This window comes from Dreissena polymorpha, chromosome 2 (assembly GCF_020536995.1).
Source record: "Dreissena polymorpha isolate Duluth1 chromosome 2, UMN_Dpol_1.0, whole genome shotgun sequence".
Classification (NCBI taxonomy): domain Eukaryota; kingdom Metazoa; phylum Mollusca; class Bivalvia; order Myida; family Dreissenidae; genus Dreissena; species Dreissena polymorpha.
Genome location: NC_068356.1, coordinates 116,726,568 through 116,742,387, shown reverse-complemented (window position 1 = coordinate 116,742,387; position 15,820 = coordinate 116,726,568). Strand labels below are relative to the sequence as shown.

General features: G+C 32.9%; 1 protein-coding gene across 2 annotated transcripts in view; it reads left to right on the top strand.

Moving 5' to 3' along the window:
- Nucleotides 1-6,647: 6,647 nt before the first annotated feature.
- The window catches only part of LOC127868632 (phospholipid-transporting ATPase ABCA3-like), a 66,742-nt gene continuing 57,569 nt past the window's right edge, over nucleotides 6,648-15,820 (top strand). The window contains exon 1 of one of the 2 annotated variants that reach the window (XM_052410542.1): nucleotides 6,648-6,822. The gene's annotated coding sequence lies outside the window, so the exon portion shown is untranslated. Of the gene's footprint in view, nucleotides 6,823-9,377; nucleotides 9,480-15,820 lie in introns of those variants that run through there. The other variant, XM_052410541.1, reaches the window with a different exon arrangement.

Sequence of the window (15,820 nt, the reverse complement as noted above, 5' to 3'; positions counted from 1 at the left end):
TAGCAAATTCACCTGGCACTCAAACACAAAAGCAACAATATTTTGTAGATTAGACTATTTTTTAATATCTGAGTCACTTTGCAACATTATTGACACATGTAGCATTAAACCAGGATTTATGACTGACCACTCTCTAGTTGAACTTAAACTTCACAAAATACAACCTGAAAGAGGCCCAGGATACTTTAAAATTAATAACAGCATTTTATTAGATACAGACTATCAAACACAAATAAAACAGGAAATATTAAACATGGTTCAAAATAATAAAGATGCAAATCAAATAAATATCAAATAAATTTTATTTTGAGTCGGCAAGACAATAACAAATAACATAAGCTGTGAAGCTTTTGAACCGACTATACAACAAATGTAAACAGTAAAACAAGAGTAAAGAAGCTAGTTAAAAGAAAGACAATTACTTGGGTATTAAAATACAAATACATAATCATAAGAAATACAAATACACAAACATTCGATACAATTTAAGGCATACAACACAAATTAATCTACAGTAGACATATTCCTTACTTTCCTGCTGGTGTTGCACTAGGAGGGGCAATTTAAGTCATGATATTATCATCATCGTGGCACGCACGGGGTAAAATATGTTTAAAACAAACAAATCAATGTAAGGATGTAGATTAGCTGGACCAGCAGCAGAGTCAGTGCAAGAAGTTATTTAAAATGACCAGGTAGTAATAAAGCATCGATGGAAACCAGAAGCAATATAAAGCAAAATTAATCGTACATTTGCAACCACAAATAAAACAATATGAGAGTTTAAAAGCTGTGTAGGAAGCTGCTGATCTATTCCTGTGGATAGGACTAAAAACTGCAATAAGAGAAAAGGAAATAAAAAACTGAACACAAAAAGAAACACAAAAGTGCGACCGGATAAAACTTATCTAAGAACGAATATCATCTCAAATCAGATTTGGGATGAACTGATCAGCAGCTTTCTCACAATAAAACTAGTAACATAGCGAAAAGCAGCACAACTATGAGCAACACAACTATGAGCAGGCACAGGCAAACTAATATATTACAGCAACATAAAGTACAAAAGCAAAAATAAAATACAAAAGCAGAAATAAGGACAGCACAAGCAGCCGAAGAACAAAACAAAAGGAAGCAGTGTGGCATGCCGCTCCAGATCTGTGTGCCAGCTATGCGAGCCTATGTGACATTGCATGCTGAGCATTTACATTCTTTACCATTCCAGTGCACAATTAAGCTCTTAAATTGATTAAAATTGCTCGCTTTTCTGAAGCTTTCTGGAAAGAAATTCCACAGAACTGGAGCCGCATGCCGGAAACTGTTACTACCGTACTTTGATGACTTAACCTGGGGAATCTCTAATAAGTTGGTGTACCTGAAATGGTAACAAGAGTCACGTTTAAACACTAGGTCATTTAAAACAGGTGGTGCCATGTTATTTATAATTTTGAAAGTTTCAAGTGCCATAGATCTGATTCTTCTGATATACAGGCTAGGTAGATTTGCTTTACTAAGTAATTGATCATAGGAACTACAATAATCATCATATACAAAACGGAGTGCTCTTTCCTGTATTTTTTCAATTTTATCTGTATTACTTTTACCGCAGAAATGCCAAGTTAAAGGGCAAAAACTGAAATTTGATAAAATAAATGAATGAAAAATGGTCAGTCTACTTAAGCGACAGAGGTTTTTCCCTATTCTCTTCAAGATATTAAGTTGCTGAGCTGCCTTACTGCATATACTACTAATATGACTATTAAAATTTAAGTTGGAGTCCAGGTTTACACCAAGGAGTTTAACTACATCATCACATTTTATGTTAGCATTTCTTATATCAAAAGAGGGATTTCTTGAAGAAGTTCTTTTTCCTACAGCGATTGCTTGAAACTTGTCGGGATTGGCTTGAATGCAAACCCAAACACCCTATGGGAAGTAATTAAAGGAGATATACGTAACACAACACATCATTTAAACAAAAAGAAACACACAAACTTGAAACTGAAACCATAAAAACCATTGAAATACTTGAAAAACAATTGCATGAAACAAACACAAATGATACCACCGCCATTGAAAATGAAATAACATTAAACAAACAAGTATTATAATGAATCTATCATACACAACTCAATAGAATAATACTACGAGCGCGTGCACAGCATGTTGAACACAACGAAAAAAATACAAAATACTTCGCAAACATTGAAAAACGTAGAAGTGAACAAAAAAATGTACACAAATTAGTAGTTAATGGCGAAGATATAACAAACAGAACTAAAATACTAGAAGAACAACGTTTTTTTTTCGAAACCCTCTATAAACGAAAACATGTTGAAAATAACACCCTTTTTAAAAATACACATCATCCTTTAAATCAAGAGGAAAAATTATTGTGTGACGGATTACTTAATGAATATGAATGTGGAATAGCACTAAAAGAAATGCAAAATAACAAAAGTCTAGGATCTGATGGCATCAAAATCGAATTTTATCAAATATTCTGGAATGATATTAAAATACATTTAATCAATTCACTTAACTATTCATTTAACAACGAAAACTTGACTACGCTACAAAAACAAGGTATAATATCACTCATTCCAAAACCTGGAAAAAACTTAGAATCCTTATCAAACTGGCGCCCGATTAGTTTACTGAACAATGATTATAAAATTGCAACTAAAAGCATATATAACAGAATTTAAAAAATATTACCATCAATCATTTCAAGATCCCAATCTGGCTTCATTAAAGGACGTTACATTGGTGAAAATGTACGTCTGACACAAGAATGCATAAATTATTTCAACCAACCAATGAGACAATTCTGGCCTCATTTTCTTTGCAGACTTCGAAAAGGCTTTCGATTCACTAGACCATTCGTTTATATTCTCTTGCTTAGAAAATATGAATTTTGGTGAAAGTCTAATAAAATGGGTTAAACTATTTTATACCGATATTAACAGCATAATTATTAACAATGGCTTCTTTTCAAACAGTTTTAACATCGAACGAGGGGTAAGACAAGGATGTCCACTTTCATCCTCGCTATTTATTATATGCATCGAGTGTCTATCGCACTATATCCAATCAAATAAACATATAAATGGAATATCGCTATTAGCTGACGATGCAACTTACTTTTTAAATGACAGTAGTGACTCATTCAATAATCTTATAGAATCACTAACCCTTTTTGAAATGGCATCGGGACTTAAACTAAACAAAAGTAAATGAACTGTGTTACGAGTAGGTAAATTTAATCAAAGTAATATTCATCTTAAATAAGAAATGAAATTCAACTGGACATCAGATGAAGCAACAACGTTAGGAATAACCTTTACAAACAATGAAAAATGAAACAGTTCTAAAAAACATATTGCCTAAATTACAAAAATTTAAAAATTGTTTAAAATCATGGCAGCATCGTAAACTAACACTAATCGGAAAAAAACACCGTGTTGAAAACGTTTGCGCTCCCTAAATTAATTTACACACTAACAGTTCTCCCAAACCCACCAAATGATATTATTGACGATATAAAATCAGAAATATTTAATTTCATATGGGACGGTAAACCTGACAAAATTAAGCGAACTCAATTAATTCAACCAGTAGAACATGGAGATATCAGACTAACGGACATAGATTCATTCCTGAATGCAATCAAATGCTGTTGGGTTAAAAGATATTTAGATAATACCAATACGAGTAAATGGAATTTATTCTACCAGAAAATTCTAAAAACATATGGTGACTCCTTACTTTTTTAATGTAATATCGACAATAATATCTGAGATGAAATTTCAACCAAAAACATATTTCTATCGAATGTTGTATCGGCATGGTGTAAAGTTACTCATAATTAAGAAACCAAAATAAACAGTAAAACCATTTTATAGAACAATAAAGATATAACTACTAACAATAAAACGTTTTTATATGAACATTGGTTTGAACAAAACAAAAAATATGTAGATCAATTGTACGACAACAGAATAAACGACTTCTATTCTTTTGAAAACGTATGTTTGCTACATATACGGAATACCTAAAAGTAATTTCCGGATGTACAACACATTGATCAAAAATATACCCATACATATTAAAGCTGCATCCAATACAAATAACACACCATGTACTAAAAAAACATTCGTAGAAAACATAACTGCAAAACAAAACAAAACGAACAAAATATTTTACACACTTCAAACCAAAAACCCTGCCGAAATCTCCAAAGCTCAAACTAAATGGCAAAACCTTCTCAGAGAAAAAGAATTTAATTGGAAACAAATATATGTCATGCCATATAAATCAACTACTGATAGCACACTGAGAAATTTTCAATATAAATACATCCAGAGAATCATAGCTACAAATAAATATCTGTTTAAAGCGGGTATATACGATTTTGTCAAATATTTATAAATTTATATAAACTGTGTAAAAAACTTATTATATATATATTTCAATATAAATTAAAATAAAAGTTAAGAAGAACATGTGTCGAAAAATGCGAAATAAGCCAGATATTTAATTCTGAAATTGAAAACGGCTGTACAGCCGAATACGTCAGCATGTATACCATACATGTACGATGTGCATCTAAACTAGTAGTTTAACGGTTTATAATACAAAGACGAATGCTTCGGTTATTGTAGGAAAATATGTACGTCACTATCGGCACGGGGCGCTAATTTGTCTTTGCTGCATTTTATGAAATTCGGCTTTAATGTATAATTTTTCTTGCCTATTTTGTGTTATTGTAACATATTTTATCAATATATTACAATTAAACACATATAAAAAATCGTATATACCCGCTTTAAGTGCAACCTATCCAACATAAATCTATGTGATATGTGTAGTGAACATATTGAAACAAATGAACACCTTTTCTGGGAGTGTAAACATATTCAACCTCTATGGAATCAATTGACAACCTTTCTAGAGAAACAACAATTAAATGTTAAACTATCTCTTTTAGACATCAGTTTAGGGGTATATACCTGCAAACTACAAGAGGTTAATAACGCTGTGAATTACATAATTATATTAATGAAATTGTTTATATTCAGCATGAAATACAGAAAATAAAAACCTACAGTGAACTGTTTTATCAATTATTTAAAACTGAAGATACAAACTGAAAAAGAAATAGCCCTAAACAATGATACACTTGATATATTTGAACAAAAATGGAAACACATTAAACTTTCATTAACAAGTCCAGTATGCTTTCTATCCACTTTAGGCAACTGTTGTTTTGCTTTCGCAAAAAGCACAAACGACCAAAGAAAACAATACATAGTAACCTTTTTTTTAAAAATCAAAATGAAACCACAAGGTCAAAAAAGTATATATTAGCATATCTTGTATAACGTGTTTGAACATTATTGCTGCTACATGGTTTAACTTTGTTTTATGATCATATACATGTATACATTGTATGTATTATATTGAATAAAAAAATGATAGGGACTATGGAGATAATGAACGGAATGCTTCGAAGCACAAGCAATAAGGCTTTAAATCGTCAGACAACACTTCAAACACACAAACATAACAATACAATCGACCAGAAATGAATGTTTATTTATGTCTATTGTGCAACAATAACATTCATAGAAATACAAGTGAATTGCATGCGTGTCTCGATCAATGAAACTGGCTCTCTACAGAATGAGAGAAAGAACAAATTATCACAATTTACGAAAATCAGCCAATTCTGGGTACTTTCGAATGCAGATGTGTAATTGCTCTTTTACAGAATTGAACTACGACTGTTATAAAACACACACATTCTAAACAAGTTTTTCAATATGTTCGATTACTTATAAAGACAAGGTTTTCATAATATGTTTTTCTTAGAACACTTTTAAAAATAAATGATTATTGCTTACTTGACATGATAATACACACATTTTGCAAAAAACAAAAACTAAACTATTAGACCGCGGTTGTTGATTTGTTTCGAAGACTAGTCCGTAAAATGAGTTTGAATACTGATATGCTACTCGCTACTCACTTAACAATCATTTTTGGCGCATTCTGTGAAAGGGGTTTAATGCATTGTATAAAGTGCCGTCCCAGATTAGCCTTTGAAGTCCGCACAGGCTAATTAGGGATTTTCGTCAAGAAGAGTCTTGATTTAAACGAAAAAAAAGCGGAAAGTGTCGTCCCTGATTAGTCTGTGCGGACTACACAGGCTTATCTGGGACGACACTTTAAGCACAAGCATTAAACCCCCTTTTCACAGAGCGAGGCTCATTTAAATTCGTCTTATCTGTTATGTCTGCGAAACCAAACAGTTACAAGCACGAGTTAAAATGTACGTGCCACTGACGTGCCTTTCTTGAGTAAATCCACATCGTGAGTTGTAATGGACCTCACATCCTGGTTCCGTATCTGGAGGTGATCGGGCTTGGTTATATTGGAGATAAGACATGTCGCCGGCTATGCCGCATATACACCGCCTATAGAGCCGGTATAGGTGGCGCTGGTAGAGCAGAAAACGTCGTCGGATGTAGCGACACTCCTTCCGGAAATGAATCTCCGTTTGAGGATAATAGGACGTCATTAGCAGCTCTGTCAATTTAGTATTAATTTGCGCTTTAATTCTGATATCGCGCTGAAAATTCCCATTGCCCAGCGGAATTAGTTGGATTATTTTTCGCAATTTTCACCGTCTGATAACACTGATTTTTTTCCTTGCTTTATTTAAGATAACATGCAGTGTGTCATAGCGAATGGATTTGTCATTTTGTTCAATTCTTCATAAATCAAATTAAACTCGCCGCAAATACACGTAAAAATCATGTAAGTATTTACAAAAGTTAAATTATCCGGTATACAATCGCAAATGAACATAATTTAACTAAATCACAATTGTCGTACATAATTTAACTAAAGTTCTATGTTTGTGCTTTTGTTTTTATAAATGATTAATTATCGACAAACAAATCAGACATATTTAATACATTACGTGAATAGATCTATTTAACAGAATAAACTTCAATGAAGTGTATTCCTATTGTCTTCGTTATTGAAATAGTATTTGTTCTTCTATTGATTAAATACAATGGTTTTTATATATGTTGAAATATAAATTTCACGTAACACGTGACGGTAACAAATATCGAAAATTGTAGGCGCTTTATCTACACAAGTCGACAAATGAACTAGAATACTCTTGCACATCGGCTACATTCCATTCGCCTACATTGGGCTAAGGGAGTAGTTCTATGTATTTGACATAGCACGTAACGTGTTCGGATGAATTTAGCAAATGAATAGCATTTGCATGCTGACATCCTCTAATGGTGGGTCAGTGTAGTATTTCAATTCAGAGAGTTAAAAAATATGTACCTACGTTGGATCAATAATGAACGCATGCAATTTTCACCAATAAAAAAAACCCTTAATTTCTTTAAACTGTGTAACAAGATTTAGATGTATGAACATTGTTCTTATTTGCTTAAACGGACAATACGTGATTTGATAGCACCAAGATGATCTGAAATAGGAATACCTCTTTTTATATATTTTAAAAATTGTTAATGTAAATTATTAATCTATTTGTTTATAGCCACACTATTCATACGTTGCAGTGTCCCAATTTTCATAACGTGCTTCAAATTCGGTATTTAATGTTTTCTGTGAAAGCAGTTTGCCCACAAACATAGTAATAGAGACACGAAGATAAGCCAGTAATAAATAATCAGATACTTAAAAATAAACCAAATGAAAAAATGAAAATGAGCTTATTTTTGTAATTACCTATTTTCACAACACGAGTTTTTAAATTCAATGATTTGATAGATTAGTGCTTTGATCGGAATCGGTGTCATGCATTTTTACCATTTACATTTAAGTCGAAGATAAATTCGTATGATACTTTTAATATATAAATTTACGAGAAAAAGATGTAACGCATTATTGTATTGTTGATTATCACACTGGGTGCCGTGTATCAAGGGAAATAAATGCATGAGCACTTTTATAATCTTAACATACACAGTGAATACTCTTGAAGACGCTAACCAAAGTTTTAAAGCAGGGGTTTCCTGGCCATTTTGGGGAAAATGAGCCTGGTCTAATAGAGAATATTTTTAATCAAAATTTTGCCAGATTTGGGCGTTTCGACAGAAAATTGTGAACCATGTAATCTTATTTGCATTTATAAAAAACAATGTTACCAATGTATTAAACATTAAGCCCCAAGGGCATTATTTATTGTATACTTGTTAAGTATTGCTGGTACCTTAAATACTCATTCATAAGTCTTTGAATGTTAATAAACAAATAAGTCAGTAGTATCGAGGACCTGGTACCATGCAGATAAATTCTAGTTGATTTTCGTTTAAATATACTTTCACTTTCGCCCGATTTTTAGTGAAAATTGAGTTTATGTTGCAACAATAAAAATATAAGTTTACGTTTCAATTGGTTGTTATAATTCAATAAGAACAGTGTCCGATTCGTGCACATATCGTTAAACGACCTACGAATGTTCATTGGGAATAAAGCAGTCTAAAGTGTACGTGAATTCACTGAATATTTATTAAGCAGTGTGTCTGGATGTGTTTACTTCCGGCAAACGTGTTTTTTTAATGAAAATCTGAAACTAATTAATTACACGTCCATTTTGGCAAGCATTTCTCTAAAAAAGTAGTATTTTGTATTTTTTGTGCATAATAAAGTCAAGTAAAATTTCGTTTTCAAGTAAAAAATGAACAAATGTCGCGGCAGTTGTCATGAAGTGTCCAGAAATTTACCTCAAAACGTATGGCATGTTTAATTGCATAAATTGAACCGCTCCATCAATCGAGACTATAATGTTAAACGAAAATAAACACGCGATTAAAAAAAAATGTTATGTTATTATATGGAAAAAAATGTAATTGACGATTAAGCCATATCTGTTTTGGTGTCGTGTCCATTTTTCACAGCTGGAATTCCTTTGAAAAGAGTAATATTTAAATGCAAAAAAATATCATCGAAAAGAAGGACAGTCTGAAATGTACCTTATACATAAATGTACGTAACAAAATTTACACTGAATGTTGCATAGTCACATTAACAGAGACAAAATAGACATACAATATGTCAAATTTTAATTTTTATACTATACTAATATGAGTATTGTATACCAGGAAGAAAAATCCACGACCACATTGGGGATTGAACTCGGGGCCTCCCGGTTCCAAATAGAAAGTCTACCTCATCACTATAAAAGCTTGCGCAGACCTGAAAATAAACTCTTATATTATACTCATACTTCACCCTACTATAATAAATGGTTATAGAAACAAACCATTAAAATTATTTGAAATAAAAACGCCCTAGTCTTGAATGTTGACAACGACCGTTATATTCGATCGCTAATTAGTTTTGTTTTCTTCCGGTACGAGAAGATAATCAGCTGATTATTGTTTTGATTTGGTAACATTCAACGCGGACAGTTTTGGAATAATGTAATTATATTATTTTAATACCTTTTAATTTGTAATGACGTTTTAAGCGCAGATCATGTATACTTTTTATCTGTATCATACACATTGTAGATGTTTATCGTTGCGAAACATGTTTAACATGCTTTTGATGATTTCGAACTTCAATGTTAATCGAATTATCGATAGTTCATACACATTTTTGTCTTTACAATACAGTGTCCACCTTTTACCTTAATTAGTTATATTTTTTGCTTGATATCGGCTGGTCGACTTTGAGGCCCTATATAATTTTATGTTTATTACTATTATTTTTGTTCCTCGTAACCAGGAAAATAAATACGAAATTAACAAAAATAATGTTTCAGCAGTCTGGGGAGTGGTTAGTTCAGGCTACAATAACTTTAAATGTCACTTTTTATGATTTTTGACTGGCGCGACTTTATATATGTACAGGTCTGTCAATACTAAATAAACTGTATGCTGAAGTTTCTTTAGCTAGGGAGTGGTGAAACATTTTTTTTAAAATTTTGTATTAATTTTTTCTTCCTGGTTTATTGAATTCCCTTCCACTGCACATAGCTCTGGGGTATAATTCAGATAAATATAAAATATGATGAAGATTTACTATAGTAGCATGACGCATTTTTCAATAACTATCTGTTAAAATGGTATAACAATAGAGCTTAGACACTCTGTAATATTAAATTGTATACATGCACTGTATACACTCAAACTTTCACTTATTTCCTTTGGTGTTTGTCTTTTTACAGCCAGTATCATTACATTATTTTCTTTTGGACATATAATTTTTGGCAGTTAAAACACTACTATAAAACTAATTGGTTTTAAGTCTTGACTGTGTATTTATGTATAAATCAATTTAAAATTGGTAGATTTCTAGTATGAAATGAATTGTTGTTTCATGTTTTTTATACCCCCGGATCGAATGAATGGGGGTATGTTGTTTTTGGGCCTGTCCGTCTGTCTGTCATTGTATGTGTGTGTCTGTCTGTCATTGTATGTGTGACAGTCTGTCCAAAAACTTTAACCTTGCTCATAACTTCTGCAATATTGAGGATAGCAACTTGATATTTGGCATGCATGTGTATCTCATGGAGCTGCACATTTTGAGTGGTGAAAGGTCAAGGTCATCCTTCAAGATCAAAGGTCAAATATATGGCTTCAATTTCAAAGCGCAGTAGGGGGCATTGTGTTTCAGAACACAGCTCTTGTTTTTATGTGGCCACTAGATTTAAGCATTTTGTTGATTTAAATTTGCATAATTGAAGATGCCAAGTTACTATATATATATATATATATATATATATATATATATATATATATATATATATATATATATATATATATATATATATATATATATATATATATATATATATATATATATATCAAGTGAACTTAAATTTTACTTAAAGTCAATTAAGTAAATTGTGTGTTGATCACTGAAATATTTTAGCTCATCTGAGCACAATGTTATTTGATGAGCTTTTGTGGTAGCCTTTTGTCTGTCGTCTGTCATGCATTGTGATTCGTGCAGCATCAACATTTGCCTTGTTAACACTCTTGAGGCCACATTTATTGTCCGATCTTCATGAACTTGGTCAGAAGATTTGTCTCAATGATATCTTGGACGAGTTTGAAAATGATTCAAGTTGGTAGAAAAAAGTGGCCGCCAGGGAACGGGTCATTTTTCCTCATATGGCTATAGTAAAACCTTGTTAACACTCTAGAGCCCACATTTATTGTCCGATCTTCATGAAACTTGCTTAAAAATTTGGCCAAGTTACTCTTGGATGAGTTTTAAAATGGTTCTGGTGTTTTTAAAAACATGGCCGCAAGGGGGCAGGGCTTTTTCCTTGTATGGCTATAGTAAAACCTTGTTAACACTCTAAATGCCACATTTATTTCTGATCTTTATGACCTTGGTCAGAAGATTTGTCCCAATGATGTCTTGGACATGTTCGAAAATGGTTCTGGTTGGTTGAAAAACATGGCCACCAGGGGAACAGGCATTTTTTCTTATATGGCTTTGGTAAAACCTTGTTTATACTCTAAAGGCCACATTTAGTTAGTTAGTTTTATTTGTGTACACATGTCAAGCATTTTACAGTTCAATATAATCAATGCATTACAATATCGTAACATGTTAAGTACAAATACAAATACTATGATATAGCTAACATTGTAACTTCAAGTGTAAATGGTGCCTTTTATCACAGATCTAAATAATATATCGACATGATGTATACACAGGATAACCCATAAAGCCTAGACATGTAAACATGAATAAGCTTATTTCCAACGGGGTCCCTGGATTTTGTTAAACAGGTCTTATAAGTGACTATAAATATATAGTTTGTTTCAGTTCTTAAGATAAAAACGACATGATCTTTAAATTATTTCTTTTACATATTAAAAAAGTGAGACTTTCAAACGTTGACATGATAATACACAGACTCATACAAATTAGCATAAAAATAAGCAATTTCATAAAATAAAACAAATCTTATAGTAAAAATACATGAAATTCTCGTCTTCCTTCATTTCATTTAATAGATGTTTCTTAACAAGTTTCTTAAAATTAAATTTCGATTTGATGGACTTTATATTATCAGGTAATGAATTCCAATCCTTAATACCATTGTAGTAAAATGAAGAACTTGTAAAGCCATCAACTTGAGGTACATAAAAATTTAATCTTGATCTATTCCCTTATTGATGGACATCTGTACATTTGACAAAATTGTCTTTCATATAGCTCGGGAATTTATTGTCCCACCTTTATGAAACTGGATAAAAACATTTAAAAAAAATTGTCCAAATGATGTCTTGGATGAGTTTGAAAATGGTTCGGCTTGGTTAAAAAACATGGCCGCCAGGGGGCAGGGCATTTTTCCTTATATGACACTAGTTAAACCTTTTTAACACTCCAGAGAAACTTGAAACTTGGTCTGAAAACGTTTCATTATTATATTTAGGCCGCGTTTAAAACATCGTGGTCTTGGGTAAAAACATATGTCATCAAATCAAATTAAAGACAAATCTTGTTAACGCATTTCTAGTCAAATCTTTCTGAGACTTGGTCAGAACATTTGTTCTCAGTCGAGACTAAACATAATGTGCCTTCACATTTAATATACAAATGTAAATGTTTCATAAAGTACTTTAATTATTCTGAACTCCGCCTTCTCAGAATTGTTGAGTTCATTCGGGTATCAGTTGAGCGCCTACGGGCCCCTGGCCCTCTTGTTTAGTTAAGGGTCCAACGATCGGTGGTCTAATTTTAATGTTTATCCTTTTGAATAATTGGACTTTGAATCACATCAAAATTGTATATTTCAACTATATGAAGAACCGATTATCATGTCCGAATCGTAATTAAAGTTGATGTGATTGTTAAATGTCACATTATTGTCACATTGTTAAATGTGATGCAGTGAAGTCATAGCCTCATAAGTAAACGTGGCGGATTACACCACTGTAGTTTTTCTTGGAATAACGATCAATTGCTTAACGCAGTTTCGTTTCCTTACAAATCCGGATTTTAAAAGAGGCTTAGTGACGGGTTTTTTAGAACTGAAATCAAGTGGTTGTTTGTAAATGTTCACGTTAAAGAGGCGTAAAGCAAAGATTTTGAGCTTTCGTATGTATGAATTAAACGTCGAGGTCATCGATCCGAGTGATTTTATAGTTTCAAATATTTTGAATAGCCTCATATACGCAACGGGTATTATTCAATACTACTTTTACAATAAAACATGATTGTATTTGTATAACAAATCGTGAAACGATTGCAGAAAGTAAAACTGAGTACCTGCCGTTCATCGACTAATACATTTGTTTTTATTGTGATTTAACATGGCTACACAAAATGTAGATAAATTTTGGGGTATATTGGGTAACTCACCCCCTGTTTTTGACAACAATAGGGTTTTAGTAAATTCTATTGAGTTTTAGCAAAAAATTTCACCCCCTACTTTGAGCTTAATTGGGGTTTTCAACCCTGGTTTCTTAAATCAATTGTGTAATTTAGTGAAGGACATATTCCCCCTACTGCGCCGCTTTGATTTATTAAAAAAAATCATTTGGCAGGTTCATTAATTACATGTACCTCCCTTTAAGCTTTATACTTCCCTTGGATTTTTTTGGACATTTGACCTTAAAGGATGACCTTGACCTTTACCTTTCACCACTTAAAATGTGCAGCTCCATGAGATACACGTGCATGCCAAATATTAAGTTATCTCCAATATTGCAAAAGTTATGACCAATGTTAAAGTACATAACATACAAAAATTAGTGAAAAACTCTCACCTTGCCCCATCCCAACCCCCATTACTTTTGACCCAGTGGTGAGATCAACATTCCAAATAGTGCAGGGTCGCACATATGCTCATAGCTACCATATGTATAAGTTTCGAAGTCCTAGTGCTTTTAGTGTAGGAGGAGATAGTGGCCAGGACGGACGGACAGACGGCGGAGATAACCACAATATCCCCACGCTTTTCAAAAAGCGGGGATGATAAAAATCTACAAAGGTTACTATATTATTTATACAAATGGAATTCAAAAAGGTACCTGTACATAACAACAAACAATAACTGAATTTCTGATCAAAGTACATTCATTTTTGCGTTGAATAAGACCGAGTTCGTGAAAATCACTGCACAATTGATGAAATTATGGCTGTTCAAAGCGATGCACCCCGTTTTCGGGTCATTTTGAGTTGAATACCTTGAACATGAAAGTAGAAATCGGACGGGTCTACGAATAATTACAATAATACCCCAAAGATTGATAATCGCTGGATAGACTGCCTTCTTTTCTTCATAGGGCGGCATATAAACTATCCGGTACATTTTTGTATGGAAAATAACCAGTCTAAAAAATACGCCCGGTGTTCGTAAGAATTGCGTTTCGTGACGCAAGGTTTTGTACGGGAATTACGTTATTAAATTTGTATTTGCGTTTTTTGTACCCTTTATTTTGAATTTAATTACTTTTTCGGTTATTTTAATTGCGTAATAACGCAAATACGCTCTTTCGTCCTGAGTGATTATATTTTTAACCAGGTTTTCCGAAGGAAAAAACTGGTTATTAGATTGGCGAATGCGGGCGGGCTGGCTGGCGGGCTGGCGGGCTGGCGGAATAAGCTTGTCCGGGCCATAACTATGTCGTTCATTGTCAGATTTTAAAATCATTTGGCACATTTGTTCACCATCATTGGACGGTGTGTCGCGCGAAATAATTACGTCGATATCTCCAAGGTCAAGGTCACACTTTGAGTTCAAAGGTCAAAAATGGCCATAAATGAGCTTGTCCGAGCCATAACTATGTCGTTCATCGTCAGATTTTAAAATCATTTGGCACATGTGTTCACCATCATTGGACGGTGTGTCGCGCGAAATAATTACGTCGATATCTCCAAGGTCAAGGTCACACTTTGAGTTCAAAGGTCAAAAATGGCCATAAATGAGCTTGTCCGAGCCATAACTATGTCGTTCATCGTCAGATTTTAAAATCATTTGGCACATTTGTTCACCATCATTGGACGGTGTGTCGCGCGAAATAATTACGTCGATATCTCCAAGGTCAAGGTCACACTTTGAGTTCAAAGGTCAAAAATGGCCATAAATGAGCTTGTCCTGGCCATAACTATGTCATTCATTGTGAGATTTTAAAATCATTTGGCACATTTGTTCACCATCATGGGACGGTGTGTCCCACGAAAGAATCACGTCAATATCTCCAATGTCAAGGTCGCCACGACTAAAAATAAATTTAAAAAAAAAAAACTTACAAGGGGGTTAATTTTTTTTGGTCATTTCAAAAGTTCAGTTTGAGTTTTCTCCCTTTATCAGATTTTTTTTTTCACAATGAAAACCTGGTTTTGTGACAATTTTGTCCCTTGTATTTTATTCCACTAGGATTTAAGCAGTATTTTGCCCATAAATATGTACTTGCAGGAAGCATCCTGTTTACACAACTGCATGGGTAACAATACTGTTATTGCGTTTAAACTGCCATTTGTAATAATCAATCGCGGAAGTTTATTGTGACAGTTAAAGAAATAGAAAATAAGAATAGCAGCAAGCTGTACTTGATTGTCGTTTATATGTGTGTTTACTTAATCAAAAAGATCCATGAACGTTGCATTGTGCGTTTCATCCCCACATAATTTGAACTTCTGGCACATTCATATGAATGCTGCATTCTGATTGGATAATTTGTTCACGTGACCGGTTTTTCATTTTCCGATGAACCCACTTCGTATGCAAATTTATACATAAATATTCATGGAGCTACTTTCTGGTCATAAACAAGTTGCGAAAAATGACGTT